Source organism: Cataglyphis hispanica, chromosome 4 (assembly GCF_021464435.1).
Source record: "Cataglyphis hispanica isolate Lineage 1 chromosome 4, ULB_Chis1_1.0, whole genome shotgun sequence".
NCBI lineage: Eukaryota > Metazoa > Arthropoda > Insecta > Hymenoptera > Formicidae > Cataglyphis > Cataglyphis hispanica.
This window is the reverse complement of record NC_065957.1, coordinates 10,336,915-10,354,042: the sequence shown is the minus strand read 5'-3', so window position 1 is coordinate 10,354,042 and position 17,128 is coordinate 10,336,915. Positions and strand designations below refer to the sequence as shown.

At 35.4% G+C, this 17,128-nt stretch overlaps 2 protein-coding genes across 6 annotated transcripts in view; one reads left to right on the top strand and one right to left on the bottom strand.

The window, feature by feature from the left end:
* The window catches only part of LOC126848796 (TWiK family of potassium channels protein 7-like), a 255,765-nt gene that overhangs the window by 51,156 nt on the left and 187,481 nt on the right, over positions 1-17,128 (bottom strand). The window contains exon 1 of one of the 5 annotated variants that reach the window (XM_050590007.1): positions 15,435-15,585. The exons of 3 other annotated variants lie outside the window; for them this stretch is intronic. The gene's annotated coding sequence lies outside the window, so the exon portion shown is untranslated. Of the gene's footprint in view, positions 1-15,434; positions 15,586-17,128 lie in introns of those variants that run through there. One more of the 5 variants, XM_050590008.1, reaches the window with a different exon arrangement.
* The window catches only part of LOC126848808 (retinol-binding protein pinta-like), a 562,409-nt gene that overhangs the window by 400,015 nt on the left and 145,266 nt on the right, over positions 1-17,128 (top strand). The gene's annotated exons all lie outside the window — the stretch shown is intronic.

The following is a 17,128-nucleotide window of genomic DNA, read 5'->3' as shown; positions in this document are numbered from 1 at the left end:
ACACAGTGCTTTTTTCATAATTAGACAGAATCTTCTAATTATAAATTCCAGAATTCATTTCAGCGTAAGAACTACAACAATGGTGTCAATAGTCATGGCGAGCTCAGTAATAGAGAGAGGAAGTTGAATACGTTGCTTGCTTGCTTGCATATAATAGTGAAATATCTCCCAGAATTCACCCTCTGCCGGTCATTCATAGCCGTCTAAATATGCGCAACGTACACGATCTTGCATAGCGAAACTATTTCCCGACAATCGCATTCGCGGGAACACGCTTGAGGTAAGCACGTCGGATACTAACTCGACAATGCTAATTTATCGTTCGGTATAATCGATTGTTGCGCTCGATCGGTTCTCTCGTTCGCTACGGCGAAGAAACGACCTCGCCAAACTGCCAAGACAAGCTGATCGTAAATCGGGTTTGATCTCTCCCCCTTTCATCTCGATTCGCATCCTTCTCTTCTTTTTATGACTTTTTTTTCACGGACTTAAATTTCTGACCCGGCTAGCATTCTCCAGCAAAACAATTAATATTTCATCGTTATATTACCTATTTTTTGTCATGTACTGTTAATCCCTCTATCTTCTTTAAGCTCTTATAAAGACCGTTCGCGAGAGACCTTTGTAAGACCACATAATCTCTAGCGTGTAACAAACGCCCGCTTCTGAGCTAAGAATGATAAAGGCAAGCTTTGAGAAAATTAACCTCGATTTTTTTTATATTGTTAATTTATATCCCGATCGAACAGAATGTTTTATGAAATAATAGTAAAATAAAATATACGCAATTTAAATTTTTTTTTGCCTTCGCTTCAGCATCGTAAAATCTAATAATATATAATATAATGAGCAAAACTATGGAAACGCAATGGAAATATATTCAATGTACGCATTTCAATGTATTCAATGTATTTTGCATTTTCCGCGCTTCGATTTTACTTCATATAGCATTTCTTCATCAGAATTTCGTCAAATTTAAAATTACACGTCTCACGTTAAAAACGTTATTGCATAGAGATTGTGTCGCAGCTGATTCATCTATATTAATGACTCGTACATTAGTATTTATAACTATAATTCGCAATGAAAATAACGAGAATAAAAATCGATTACATCACTGACGATGGCGATCGGAGCTTTATGGGGATGTTCTCGCAGTGCAAAAAGCATGAATGCACGGAAGAGAGAAAGAGAGAAACAGAGGGTGGGGGAGGGGGAGGGGACAGAGCGAAAAGTACGCGAGGGACGAACGAAATTCGAAGGGAAGAGGAGCGGAGGGGGAGGCGAAATGCAATTTTTCCGTTCGGCGCTTTTTTCAGCGACAGGGGAACCACCTGTGCTCGTCTCAGCGACTTTTAAATTCGTACCATTGTCGGCTCTATTTGCTGAAAAATGTTTATTCAATTTCGTTTACCGTCACTGCAAGATATTTACCCGGTCGCTTTTGCTCGAACAGTTCTCGCACCACCGCGGACGAATTGGAATTGGATGACGCGGGGATACGACGAGGGTAGGAGATGTGAAAAGCTGAGTGAACAAGTACACGATATGTACGGGACCGCATTTTTACGGTTTTACATTAAAGCTGCATAGGATAGATATTAAAAGATTTCAGTTCGTGAAAAAAATTTACATATTTTTCGTGTTGGCGACATTAAAGCAATGCGTTGGCGCATTGCGCGATGTAAAAGTTCGTACAAATTGTGGGAATTATACAAAATAGAAATCACGTAAAACATTTGAGAGCTTTCCTCGAGCGACATACGACTACATTTGGCGCGGATATAAATCTATAGAATAAATCGGTGATCTTAATCATTGCGATGAAAATAGAGTCGTACGTGTGGGCTGAATTACGATGAGTCGAGAATGAAGTTACGAGTATTCTCTCTCTCGATTCCACGTCGACTTTGTCCGGTTTTGTGTGTATCAGCGAACGAAATCGCTGTCGGCGATAGAAATTTATGGCAGAATCGAAACCCTCGAAAATTTCATTAAGCCGTCCGTACAGCGATATTGAGAATCGACGGTGAACCGATCGAAAATGGAAGTTACTATCGCGATACAATGCGTTTGACGGACTGTTTAGGCTATTCACGGCAAGTTTGTGACTTTATCTCCGTTAACTTGACATTTACACTACGAGAAATCAAACTTGAATGTAATTAAATATCAATTTATTACTCTAATCGAATTTATTGCTCTTAAATATTAATAAGAAATTAATATAAAAATGACTTATATTATGCTTTACCACTTTCGAGAAACGTTTACAACAAATCATAAATAAATACAAATGTATCAAAATTATTGTTTATTAATTGCTTAAAGATAAAATACAAATACAAATTCTCAAAGTTAGCATCTTTAATTTTTCCGATAATTAATCTACATCAAATATTTAAGACTGGTTCAGATTGGTTTCGATGGCTAACAGAGCGAAATAAGAAATTTTCTTCTTACAAACTTTTCTCAGCCTCCCATGTGAATTTCAGTCTTACGCGCTTGCAACTTCTTCTTTTCTTTAGAACCGTTCGGGTTAGCCATGCGGTCTTATCTGCGCAAAATTGAGCACACCGTGTATAGCGGGGCGACCGCAAAAAAATGCGGGAAGAAACTACTAAGGAACAAATAACGACGATGCATTCTCGCGCAGCTGGTCGGCAAACTTCACCGTCGCCGCGCGTGTCTGAACACCGACGCCGTTGCTACTTATGTACGTCGCGTCGGTGTATTTAACGTCGCGATGTTTCCGCGAAACGAGATAACCGTGGCAATCTCAGATTCCTAGGACAAAATTCTCCTCTCTCTAGAGTGTATATATTGTACGTGAGAAATCCACGTCGAAGATGCCACTCGAAACGAGTCCTCCCTCGCGATCCCGCTTGTTCGTCGCGCCGCGATTTTCCAGATTTTCCTATCGAGTAGCGGGGACGACTCTTCCCCCACCGCGGTTGTGGAAACTTGCCGCGTCTTCAGCAAAGTTTCTCGTTTAGACAGGTCGAGCTCGAGACGCGAATGAGCAACTTGTCGATAATCTCGACGCACACTCGCGATTGCGATCCGACTCCCGCATGAAGCCATCGCGTTGCGTCGACATTTCCGACCTCGCCGCATGAGCGAACTCTTTGAGGCGCCTTTACCTTTGCTACCGACTAACGGAAGATTGGACAAGTTTTCGTCGGTTTCTAGCATGCGACGGTTATATATCTGATAGTTTTTAAAATCATATTTACATACGAAAGAGGGAAAAAAAGATTGCGTGTCTTGAATTTAATATTTACGTTATAAACTCGCGATAAGTTGAATAAAATATTTAAATATAAGAATAAAGTTTGCATTACCAATACTTGAATGATTAATTTATAACTGATGGTAAGAGATGACAGGAAAGTACGAGTGGCCTGAATGCGCGCTATCGATTTTGTACGAACTTTCTCGTCGAAACTATCGAGACCGATAGGTCACGAATGAAGAGTTATCGAATGTACTTACAGTCGCGATTCTATGAAATTTCTCGTATAATTTTTGATACTCAGCATCAACTTATAACTCGATGACACTTGCTTCGTCGATGTCATGAATAACAACTCGCCTCGTATTAAAATGAATAATGCTGATCTATCGCAGAGGCATATAGTTAATATAAAGCTCACGATTTTGCGCATCCTATGTTATTAACTTATCGTAAAGTTCAGAAAGCACGGCTGTTCGGTCCTCATTCCCAGACTATAGCGTCGACATAAGCGATATAACGTCGAAGCGTAACGAAGTTCCTCCAATAAAGCTTTAAACGCGTCTCTCGCCGAGCCATAAATTAACTTCAGCAATAACAGTTCGTCGTGAGAAAACCCGCGTTATTATCGAATGAACTTTTCGGCTTACAGTTGTTAGTCGTGGCCCTCGATGCGATTATGTCCGCACGCCTGACCGCGCGAGTCCATTCGAGTTCGGCATTAATTCCTAGCGTAAACGTAACACCGGATTATATATATATATATATACATATATTGTAAACTGGCTGGTCATACGACGTTTTCGCGGTACGCACGCTCCGACGATAGTCGCCGATGTAATTGCCATAACCCGAAGCCACCCAGAGAAGAGTCGGCGATCCAAACGGCGGTTTATTAGGCGGCCGTGCTCAATTATCGTCGATACAACAATAATTTGCACGGACCATATCCGAATCACGTCGCGCGGAATTGATTGAACGAATTCGTGTGCCGGGCACAATTCGATCGATCTACTGAAGGGCGCCACCGAGGGTGCCTGGCAATATTATTTCAGGGTCAACGTCCGGAGTGCCGTACGGATCTGAATGTATATATGCGTTTTCACATGTGTTTGCACTCCTTCATTAGCGTAAGTAAGCCGAAATTATGCGTGTCGACGCAAATAGAGCGCAACGATTGCCGTTCCCCTTCCTCCCCGCTCTCTATGTGCGATCGTCGGTAATGGAATTAATTTAATATAACGCGAAAGTAACGAATGTATTAAGCGACATCGATTAAACCGATAGCAGACTAGAGAGATTGCATGTTAACGCGCGCCGCTGCGTGCTTTAGCGTTTCGATGTAGATTTTACCCGCATTATCCGCGTACGATTACAGCATGACTGATATGGTACCATAAATTCATAAATAATCGCGAATAACACTCTTGCAAGTGTTGATTGTATCAATTTATCTGGATGGAACCGCGATTAACAGCGATTAAATGAATAGCAGTTGCGTGAATTAACTATTGAATTAATATACGTTATCTTTAAATTGTAATAAAAATTAAAAGAAGAGATGTAACGATTTATTATATTAATTAGTCAGAACATATGTCAAACAATTGTAGAACAAAAAAAAATAGGACACTTGACAAAAATCAAACCGATTTTCTTTTCTGAAAACTTTTCTTGAATGGACGGATGGCTCGAACGGAATGATGGCATATCATGGTGAAAGCAATAATCGAGTTAGAAAGTGCACGTCCTGTTACACACAACTTCGAGCTATTTCGACCCAATCCCTGTCTCGCTATATCATAATTTACGGTAGCGAGTCTCGCGGACTTTACGCGTAGCGGACATTTCATGGCATAACTTGAATTCAATGGATGTGCAAAATTATTTTGATGACGAAGGAGATATTAATGCTACTTGTATTGATCGCATGCATTCACTCTTCAAAGAGAGTTAATATTAATTTACACATTTATATGTAAACAAAAAGTATTTGCTATAATTGAGAACACATTAAGCAAGTTATTTATGCAAATCATAAACTGATACTTTTAATTATAAAAATTAATATGCAGGCATCTGTAAAAAATTATATTAAAAACCTATAAAATAATGTTATAGTTGATAAAATTAAAATATTCTTGCACTATAAACATTTTTTATCATTTTGAAAAAAAATTAAAATGAAGAACGGATTATTATAACAAGCAAACTTCTTTATGAAAGAACGTACATTACAAGAAAATATTAATTTAATTAGACAGGTTTAATGTATGGGAGAGCAGTGCGCGAATATTCCGACAAAAGCAACATAGGAAGAATGGTTTATGCTTATGCACGCAAACAGCGTTAAGGAAAATGAAAATTAGCATGATAATTTTTCTATTTTACAGAAAAAATTTTTCAAACGATACGAAAAATTAGCATCAAAAATTTCCGACCTTCTCTACTTTGAGCAGTGGCTGTCCTAATTTACTAATAATAGAAAATTATGTTGCGATAACTTTATATCTCTCTCCAAATCGATAGAAAGATTTATCAAATTATATACGCATTATAAAATAGAATATTTATTTAGAAATATAAATTATAGTGTGTATATTATTGTCGTATAAAACGATCGGATTTGATCAGTTATTGGTCGAGCGTAGTGAAACGTTAGTTTAACAATTTTACAGAATACCGGTAATATATTCGTGTTTGTAAAGGAACGTGTAAAAATGCGCGCCAACCAACACTCGCATCGCGGAAAAATACATTTCCATAAATTCTTGAACTCAAACTCTAAAATCCCCTTCTTCTCCCTCCCTCCCTCCCTCCCGCCGTCCCTTCCTTTCCCCTGACATTCCGCTATTCGTACTACGGTATACCACGCTGATCGTTTTCTGCATTTTACATCGAATGCATTCGCAGTCAACAGTGGAAACGGTGGGAATCGATCTTGCGCGTACACCATGGGACGACAGTCGAATACTTTCGGAATAAGAAGAAATTCACTTCCACAGTTCGCTAAACCGAGCCCGCCGATTCATCGGAAGTTCCTCCTCCTTCGTCATAGAACTTACGGAATCTCCATGGATTTTATCGAATATTTCGAGGTTTAATGAAAAAAAAAAACAAAGATAGAAATGCAAACGCATGAAGCAAACTCAGATGAGTAAGACGGAATATGAAAACATGTTGTGCAAAGATGAGAAAGGCATTTTGCGTTCAAGCACGCGAACGCGTATTTAGATAGAACTTCGAATACTTAAAGCGAATAAGTTCTCCATGTAAAGTTATGAGAAAATAAAATTTCTTCGACTATCTAAATCAGCTTGCTACGAAAGTATTCGAAATAGACAGAAAATTAAATTGGAAATAATTATTGTCACCTCTTTTTTTCTCTCTCTTTAAAAAAAAAAAAATAAATAAAAAATATAACAATCAAAAGATAATTTCACTCTATCGAGCATCAGATTCTATAAATTATAATATGCTATTTATAAAATTAGCACATTTTCAAATATATAAAATATTTTGCGGGTAGAAACAGTAGTCATCGAAAAAGTGACAAATCTCTGTACGTACTTTTTTTTCCTCACCGCACATTTTTTCTCGATTTTCTTGTAGTCCATGTCGGCGGAACGACGAAATAAAAGTTTCCGAGCGAGGGAAACCGTTCATGTGCCGCGGATAGCGCTTTTCGCGCTTCGAGGCTAACGGAAAGAGCACCGATAAAGTTTCGAGGTATTCCGAAATTTTCTTCACCATCGACACGAATGGCGACAGCGAGGTGGCGTGGAAGGAGAAGTCCCTTTTGAACTAAAAAGTATCGAAGCAAAGACGAATGACGAGGACAGAACTCAATGCACAAAAGTAGAACTTTTCATTGCATTTCTTTTACTATCGTCTCTTTTAATCTTGCGATCCAAGTTTTCATCGCGTTACCTATATGTATACACGAGCAAAATTTTTAAATAAATAAAAGAAGTTACATGTGCTATCGAAAATTTAATAAATCGCGTGAAATCCTATTTGTGCGGTTCTAAAAGACAGATATATATGGAAGAATATAAGCTTCAAATATCTGTAAATTTATCGAAAACCTGGGAAAGGAGATATCTTCTCTAAAGAAGAGGTACATTATAAGAATAAAAGAGAAATTTCCTCTCTCTCTCTCTCTCTCTCTCTCTCTGTCTGTTTGTTTGTCTGTCTCACACACACACACACACACACCACTATTTTTACGTCGGAAGAGTGCGGGGCGTAACCGAAATTCCTCTTTATATACGTAGACGAATATTAAGAGCTCTTCGTATAAATGCGAAAGTGCTTTGCAGAAACTGGCCGATGACTGTTGCTACACGCATGGCGCAACAGCAAATTCGATGACCGGTGGACAGTCGCATGCAAATTGTCGCGGTACGAAATGACAAATTAACGGCAACAGGCCATTCATACGGACACTGATTAATTGCCATTTACTTGCAAATTTCCAGGGTGTGCGCGCGTTTACACGTCGTGCGGCTAACTCACGGCCCTCGGCGACGTTCAATGCCAAAATACAACCGTGCCACGCTACGTCCCGTGCGCTTTACTCTGTTTGTGTTTTCGTTGCGAATAATGTCGCGAATTGTGTATTGGCGACTGTATTATATTTTGAGATATCTCGATGACGTGTATTCACTAAACATGACGTATGACACAAGATATTTCGGAACAATCCGTTGAAAAGAGAAGCAATATTAAAAATCGCGATCTCTGTTTAAACAAAGTTGAAAGAATCGTTAATCTCTCTCTATATACGAGGCGATGAGAATTTTCAAGTATATACCGACGCTCTTAAGATCCGTATTCCAAGGAGTTCCGCTTATTAGATACAGTACACAATAAAGCACTATCGACGCCGCGCACCTCGCCACCCTCTATCCCATTCTACGTTTACGTTGCCATCTACAGGCATCACGTTTACGACATGACGAAGTAGAAAGTACCTGCTTGTCGGAGAGGAACCGCCTGAGCATCAACTCTGGCGAGGCGCACCGCACCCCGGGCTGAACTACTTGCGCGCTCGCGCGTCCGTGTAAGTGTAAGTCTATTAGATGGTTCGACGATCCAGGAACACGATCCAACGAGCGCATGGAAGTTGAATGAAAGTTCCTTGACACCGGCGAAAGTTTCGTCGTGACAAAACCGAGTCCGTGCACGAGTCTCAGCGAGTGTATTCATGTAGCTACGCCGACAGAAAGAGAGAGAGAGAGCCAGCGCAGAGCTTGTTTGCCGAAGTGATAATAAAATATTGCGCAAACTCGCGATAAAATCGGAGTCGCGGTACCGTTAAAAATTATTGCTTCGCCGCATTCTACAGATCGTTTCGCAGCGATCGACTTCATAGCGGATTTAATCTCGTCCGACCGTTGCGTTGTTATGTACCGCCTACGCAAGGACGGGAGTATCTATCAAAAAGCATTGTGCATCGCGAGACATGAATAAAAATGCAACTCCTAGTACGATCCGGATTCAAGTTTATTTAGATCGCGCGCGCGTATTTTGATTATTTTTTCCCCTTCAGTATGTACAAATTGTTTCTGCAATCAATATATATTATCGAATATTATTATTGAATGTATTAGTTTTTTTTTAATGTTATTATTATCATATTCAGAGTTTAAAGCGAATATATGTCATATTTGTAAAATAATCTTATGATACGAGATGTATGTCTATTAGAAGATTATTCTCATAATAATATTTTTATCATACATAATTTTTAGATGACCTTTTATAAATCTATTAACAGCAAAGGGAAGCTGTAAAAGGTTTAATTATTATAGAATAAGTTGCTAAAATATATTCCCTTTGTCAAGATCATGATGATTTCTTTGTAACGTCAAATTCTAAAAATATTTCTTTGATACAAAGGAAGATAATAAACTTTTATACAAGATAAAGGATAGTAACGTTTCTTCTTTTGACATCTTTTCCTCCTTATTAGCATTCTTAATACAAACTTTTCTACTGACTTTGCTCGTTTGGTCTTTTTTTTATTTTTCTTTCTTTCTCTCTTTAATAACTTGTTTCATTTATGAACCAATTAAAAAGACGATACGCCAGCTCTTTAGATTTGCAGCTTTCTTTCTGTTCATGAAAGTAAACGAGAAATAAATGATAAGAGATAATTCTTCTCTATCGTTTTATTGAATGAAATGAACGAATGAAAGGAGAAAGAGACTGATCTCCAGATTATCGTGTAAACAATCCTTGCGCTGTATTTAATAAATTGTTATCATTACAGCAATATAGACGGAGATAAAGAATCTCTCCACTTAATAATCTCGTAGGATAAATTTATGCAAATTTTTAAACAGATTCGCATAACAAATCGTATTGAGAAATTTTTTATTTTATTTATTTAAAAAATGGATGTAATTTTTAATCATGTTGAGATAGTAAACTCCAACATAATGGGCTACGATTATTCTTGCTGGAAAAATGATGTCGACGTTATTCGTAGACGAAAAACGTGGCTTTCAATCGAGTCGATTTTTCAGCTTAATCGCATCTCTCTCTCTCTCTCTCTCCCGCATATAAACGCGCTCCTCAGGTCTCGAACACGACGGACGATTCGGTGAAATCCCATTCTCGGGCCGAATGCCTCGATTAAACGAGAGGTAATCAAATAAACGGGATTTGAACGTCGTCGTCGATCCTCCTGCGTACAGTGGAGGCGATCAATGGCGAAAAACTATTCCCGATCTGTTTGAACAACAAAGAATCCGCACAAATGTCTGTGCGTTTGTAGAAGATTTATGTAAAGTGATGAGAATTAACTAAAATTATCGAGCGCGGAATTATCATTTTCCTAATATATATCCGAAAATCTGAAGCTTAAGGAAAATCTGCAATTAGATATTAATTAAGGAAAGATGGTTATCCGCGTATTCCGCTTTGTGGTATCATACGGCGAAATGGTGAATAACATGATAATTTGATTATCCGGTTATCCGACGAACAATAGGGTAACTGCGGGTAGTTGCTGCTGTTACTAGCACAAAGGCTCAAATAATAGAAGGCAAGTGCATGCTATGGATTCTAGGAACGCATAACTCGTTCTGAGGATTTGTAATGGCAAATACCAATTTCCACTCAAAGGAATTAATTCGTAAGCGGCATAATTCGCTCGAATTCTCAAATTTGCATTCTCGATTAATAATGATAAGAAAGAATATTTTATCTTTTAATATTTTTATCTTAAAAAAGATTTTGCGATACGATCTATTTGTAGAATATTTGTTATACATTCCAAGATATTTTGTTTCTCGAACAGGTCGCGTTGCACAAAGAAGAATCAACATCATGAAAAAAAGTGGGAAAGACTTAACTAGATTTGGAAGCTGTCGCGCTCAAACGTAATACGATAATGTATTTATTGCTACGGTGACAATTCGCCATTCAGCTCTGATGGTCCTTTAATGCGCTTAAATTTCTGTTGCAGCGTGAAACTTGAATACCACAGAGCCATTAATTTAAGCTTGGTAATAGAAAATAATTGTGAATAGTAACAATTAATATATTAACACATACATATATATACTATTAAATTTTGAATTTATTTAAAAAATAGATTTATGAACATCTCTCATGTATTCGTAAAATACAAAACTTTTAATTATTATTCCAATATGTTTTTACTAAAAAAATTTCTATTAATGAAATTAGAGGTTTATCAAAAATATTAAATTTCTTCATGGCTCATAAAATCTAGATTTCTTCAGTTTACATGTTTTACATAATCACGAAAGCAGTATATAATTAATTATATACTCGATGTAATATTTTCTGTAATTTTTTTATCTCTTTCTGTAATCTTATTTTTTATCTTTTATCCTTAAAATAAATGTAAAAATTTTTCTTGTATCTGCAAATTAAAATAAATCGAGAATTTAACAAAAAATATTACCTCATATAATTTAAATGGAAAATTTCTCTCATATATATTCATGAATACGTATATATTCTCATAACCGGGAATAAGAAAGAGATCGACTAAAGAATGAATATATGAAAAGAAAATTGTCTTCTTACAAGGTAGAAATAATTACTGATTTACCTGTGTCTCTTAGAATTTTTCACAATAAGAAACTCTGACTATTAAGGACTCATCTTCGTCCATGTTCATTATGTCTCTGCATTTTATATTGCATCAATTAATTAACAAAATAGCGGTTTTCGCGAAGAATTACGTTATGTAGGAAAAGCTGTTTCAACTAATGCAGGATTATCCCGAAAATCAATAAACGCTCGATGGATTAATTTGATAAATGGCAAAGGATTCTTATCGAATAACGTTCGCAATTATAGGTCGTTAAATAAAATGACATGATCTTTATGCAAGTGCATTTATGTCAAGATCATTCATTTAAAACTATCACAATATATCTTGCAATTTTCTACCTAATTTACTAACTTAAAATCCCCAAGTTACTTTATTAAATTTTTACTTCTTTAATAATTGCTGAATTATTATTCATTTCTGTGTTCTAATGATATGAGAAATAAAACTTGTTAAAGTTATGTAATAAGTCATCAATCTGCAAAATAACAGTTACATAATTGAGAAATTTAATTAAACGTAAATTATTAAATTATAATGTGATTATGTTAATGATTTAATTGCTACCAGTATAACACAGCACTCATTGTAATTAATATCACATTAATATGTGACATTCGGGTAATATCAAAACGCGGGATTAATGGAACTTAATACAACATAAATCAATGTTAGTATCATAGCAATTAGCCAAATAAATGTTACAATACAATATATTGACAAATGCGTATAAATACGTTAAAACGCATATTTATACATATATCAAACATTTCGGATTAGAAATGTAAGCTGCTAAATGTACGCATTAATTTGTATTCTAACTCATAGCCGGATGAAATATATTCAACTGGGAGAATTTTGTTCCTAACTTTGTAATTACTTCTTAAACCGTTTCAATCATGGCACTTTGTGTCCTCCCTCAAGCAGCACGTCTTGGTAGCTTTACCCGAGATTATATTTTATTTCCGGTACGTGACTTCTCTTACGCATAGCGCTATGCTTTCACGTACCAACGTTTCATGTATATTCTGGGATAACAGAGATATAGCCTCCTTTATTACATATAAGAAAAAAATTTATATTAAAGATTAGGTTAAAAGAAAAAGTATTACAAAAAAAATATTACATTTTTGTACAGCATATAATATTCACAAAAAAAAAAAAAATATCAAACAAATTCAATTGTGTCACAAAGTCCAAGATATAAAATGCTTTGTATATATTGATTATTTCAGCAAATATATCATAAAGCGTATAAAATGCGTACAATAGATAAATGAACGGAGAACCTATTATACGAATGTATATGCTGCGATAAAATTTGTGTTCTACATTTTAATAGAATTTCCTGTTGTATCACAGCTCCATATTCCACGCACATATAACATTGTCTCGGAAAAAAAAAATAAATATCACTTTTTTGTAAATATTTTATAAAAGACATACAAAATACGAATGAACATTAAAATTATATATACTTTATAGAAAAATAATGCGGTGTACTCTCATTCTTCATTAGATAGTGCATTATATGATTATGTTATATAATAAATTTACTCTTTATTACCGCACGCACAAAATGATGTTTTAACATCGCAGAAAAGTTTAATTTTGCACAACTTTTATAAAATACGGATTTTTTTATCATTAAGATAAAAGATCTGATTTTATTGGATAAAAAATTATTAACAAGAACGTAACAATTACGGTTGCAAGATCTTAGTAATATTGTACGAAATATTTTAGATATTTATAACTTTCTACATTAATCTCAAGATTATTTTTCCTTCGTCTCATTGAAATTTATTTTCTTTTAAATATTAATATTATGATAAATTCTATAATATTTACGGTAATGAGAAATTGCGCGAGTCTTCAGTTCTTTATAAAAAGTATATCGCGAATGAAGTTCGCGCTCGGAAAAACGTTAATAGGAGGGCACATCCCCTTGATCCTCAGGATCAACGGTTTTCATCCTTTATCGCCAGATTGTACTTTCGTGGGCCCTAATCCTGACTGTAAGCTTGATGATGCAAAGAGTTGAAAGACAACGAAGAGAAAAAAAAAAGGAGAGAAAAATACAGCGAGATAACAAATGCGAATAAAGGCAGAGAAGAGAAAGACAAGTTTAAAGAAATGAAAAAGGTTACATCAAAAAGGTCATACACTAAAGCGCAATTTTAAAGATTATGATTGCCATGAAAAAGTAAAAAAAAAAAATAAAAGAGAAGAAAAAATAAATTATTAATAATATATTCTGTATATATTAACAATAGATTAATATGTAAAAAATTTAAACGATTGAATAGAGATATCTAACTGCATGATAAAATTCAAGAAATATGTTTCCGTTAAATATTCATGTTGCAAATATTACCATTTATATCTATCGTTCTCAAAATCTTTCATATTACACACATTGTTGTCTTTTATATATCTCGCAGCAGAGATATATCAGTTTGCTTTTATGGTGGAACTCGATACTGCGCGATTTTAAAAGAAAATAGAAATCCAAGATAACAAGAATGAAAAAGAGCTTGTCAAACGCATACGATATGCACGAAATATAGTTTTTTTTAAATCATTCGTTCGGCAGAGATGTACGCTAAATATATTTTCCCATAAATTTCAATCATAATTTATCGAGAAATAAAAACCACAATAAGATGTTTTTACATAATTAACTAATTATGTGAAAATTTTCCATTTTAGTAATTAAATATTAACAAAATACCGACATCGCCTTACATCTCACATTAATGTCTAAATACACTAATGAGCTCCAATTTTAATGAATAATAATGCATGCAACAAACAATAAGAAAACATGAACAAGGATGAGAAACGAGATGGCAGGAGAAGAGAGCTCAAACGATTGTAACCACACTAGCAGGTCCACACAAAAGAGTGTAATATAATATTAACTGGAATACATGGCGGGTAATAAGAAAATGGCATGACTCTCTGCACCCGTTACTTCTAATATCGTATCCCACCATGTGTGCTTTCTCTTATTATTCTTTTCACTTTTATATTCGCTGAACATATCTACGGGAAGACAAAAGTGATCATATTTGAGTAAAAACAATTTAGAATTCAAAGAAAAAGAATGTGTAATCAATTCACAAAGAATTTATGAAGTCAATAATGAAATAATGAAGAGATGGGAAGAATCAATAAAATTCGTTGATTCCCGACGATTTCATCGATCAATTCGGACATCTCATGCCTCCTTTAATATGCTAAATCCTTAATTGTGCTTAGTCAGAGTTGTCAGATCAATAGAAAGAATGGAAGAGGAAAAAGATTTAGATTGCGCCGGGATCTGATCCTCTCTTTGAAAAATTTAAGCGATAACAAGCCGGGCATCGTTGACATTTTAACCGGATTTCAATTTTAAATTTCCTTCGCCCGGGGGTTTCTCCGGTACGTTTCCCCTGGCCGAATCAATCCACGTAATATCTGCTTTAATCTATCTCGCGCATATTCCTCTCCGTGTAACTTGCGGATATCGGAATTGCTACAAATTATATTTTCTCGTTTCAGCGTGCTTTGTTAAAATTCTGATTAAAACATATCCGGTCTGTCAGTAGGATTTTATTATTTAATTGTCTTTTTTGTATAGAATTCTTCGAGTCCAATATTTTATCGAAGTCGTAATGTAGCAACAAACCCAGCGGGCAAAAGTTTCGTGAAATGGTAAATATAATCCTTATCACATCAGAGATCGATCGAATTTTAATTAAACAATGCAATTATATTTCTCATAATTATGTTAAATTAAAAACATTGTGCGCGCGTCATAAAAATTAATAAGAATTTATTCATTAAATTGCGTTCATTAAAGCAAGATTTTTATGTAAAACCCAAAATAGAATCTTTTAATATAATTTCTTCTAAGCTGTGTATGCGCTTTTAAGTATACCAGATTAATTTTTATGATTTTACTTGCGGAGTTATAGCCGCGACGAAGTTTGCCTGAACACAGCTTTCGGCCACTTAAAACTTTTGCGGCCGGTTTTGATTTATCTGTTGCTGCGGACGGATTCTCTTGCTTTCGGGCAAGTTTTCGTGAAAATGGATAAACAGGATCCACACACATACCGCCTCTTCTACCGCTGATATATAGTGACCTTTTGAGATCCACACATTATGTTGGCTGCCTCGCACTATCGACATATGTCTACGAGCAGGATGTTGTAACCGTATTTGTGGTTACTGCAAGGAAGTTTCGTCCGTGCTAACATTATGACTATTGTGTGCTGAAACACACGTAAACATTTCACTCTGAGTATTTTGTCTCATCTTTTATTTTATATTTATATTATATATTATTTATGTAAATATATATATATATATATATATATATATATATATATATATGTGTGTGTGTGTGTGTGTGTGTGTGTGTGTGTGTGTGTGCGTAAAATTAAATGCAAGTAGCACAAACAGATCCTTGGACATTTTGTATTCAAAAGCAGCGTACTTTAACAAATACATATATCCGCGTGTCTTTGCGAAACTTATTTCAAACATATATTTAACGGTATGAATCACTCGAATGTTGCAAACGTAAGCAGGAAATACGTAGAGCAAGCAATTCTCTTCGCAGCAAGTCGCGGAAACTTCGTTTCAGGTCAATAAGAATGGATATCCAAGCAGGAGGATGCTTTGCAAGATTGCGTATGAAAGGCTGGGAAAATGGAAAGGAGAGAGAAATATGCGGGGAGAAAGAGGTTGGTACAGACGGTCGAAAAGAAGAAAATGCAGATAGAAGCAGGAAAATTAGCATGAAAGTGGAGAAGTACCGTATGTAACCTGACTTTATGTTCGTGCCTGAACAGTCAGCGAAAGAAAACCTAGGATTGTGAAAAATTCTTTGGGAAAAGATGAGTTAGAGATATGAGTCAGTTTGGAAAATTTATATTCCAAAAAAAAAGAGCAAGAAAAATGAAAAGGAAAAGCTGATAAACATTTAAATTCAAGATAACGTTTAAATTTAATAAAACGCAATATTATAGAGATGTCCATAAGTCTCGCAATTTATAATTCGATTTGTCTGATTAATCATGCAACTTGCATTCTTTTTCAATGTTTCGATTGCATGGAGTAATAAATCGATTTTCTAGTACTGTCACCAAGTTTTTTCAAAAGTTTTTTTTTTCTAAAGTCACAGACTTTACAGACTTTTAAATTTAAGAACATAGAATATGTCAGAGATAGAATACGAGCCAACGATCGTTGACGGAAATTGTAGCCAATCCGATAACTTGTTGCCAGTTAGCGTAGCGTAAAAAGTCAGTTGATAAAAACGAGCGGGGAAACGGGAAGAAAATCGGAACGCGGAATGGATGGGTTAAGTAAAGATTTCTCGCCGGAAGAGAGAAAGAGGAGAGGGAATTTTATTAAAATATTTAAGCGACGAATTGCATTAGGGAAATGCGACGACACTATTGTTCACCTGAAATCTCATTATGACTGAACTCTTGGCGCACGTCAAGACTTCCGCGCGCAAACTTTTTCGTCGAAAGGAACGTAGTTGCATGTAAGTAAGTGGCGATAAAGAAAAAAAAAAAAAAAGAATCGAGGTTACTATACATCTCGAGATTTTCGAAGAATTGCATACTTTATGATTTTATCGCAAGACTTTAATGTGCTTCTCATGTTCCTCGTTTTTTCTAATTTCTACTTTCAAAATGTACAAAACAAAAACTCAATTAATTCACTTGTCTAATTAAAGTTATAAACAATATATATATATATATATATATATATATATATATATATATATATATATA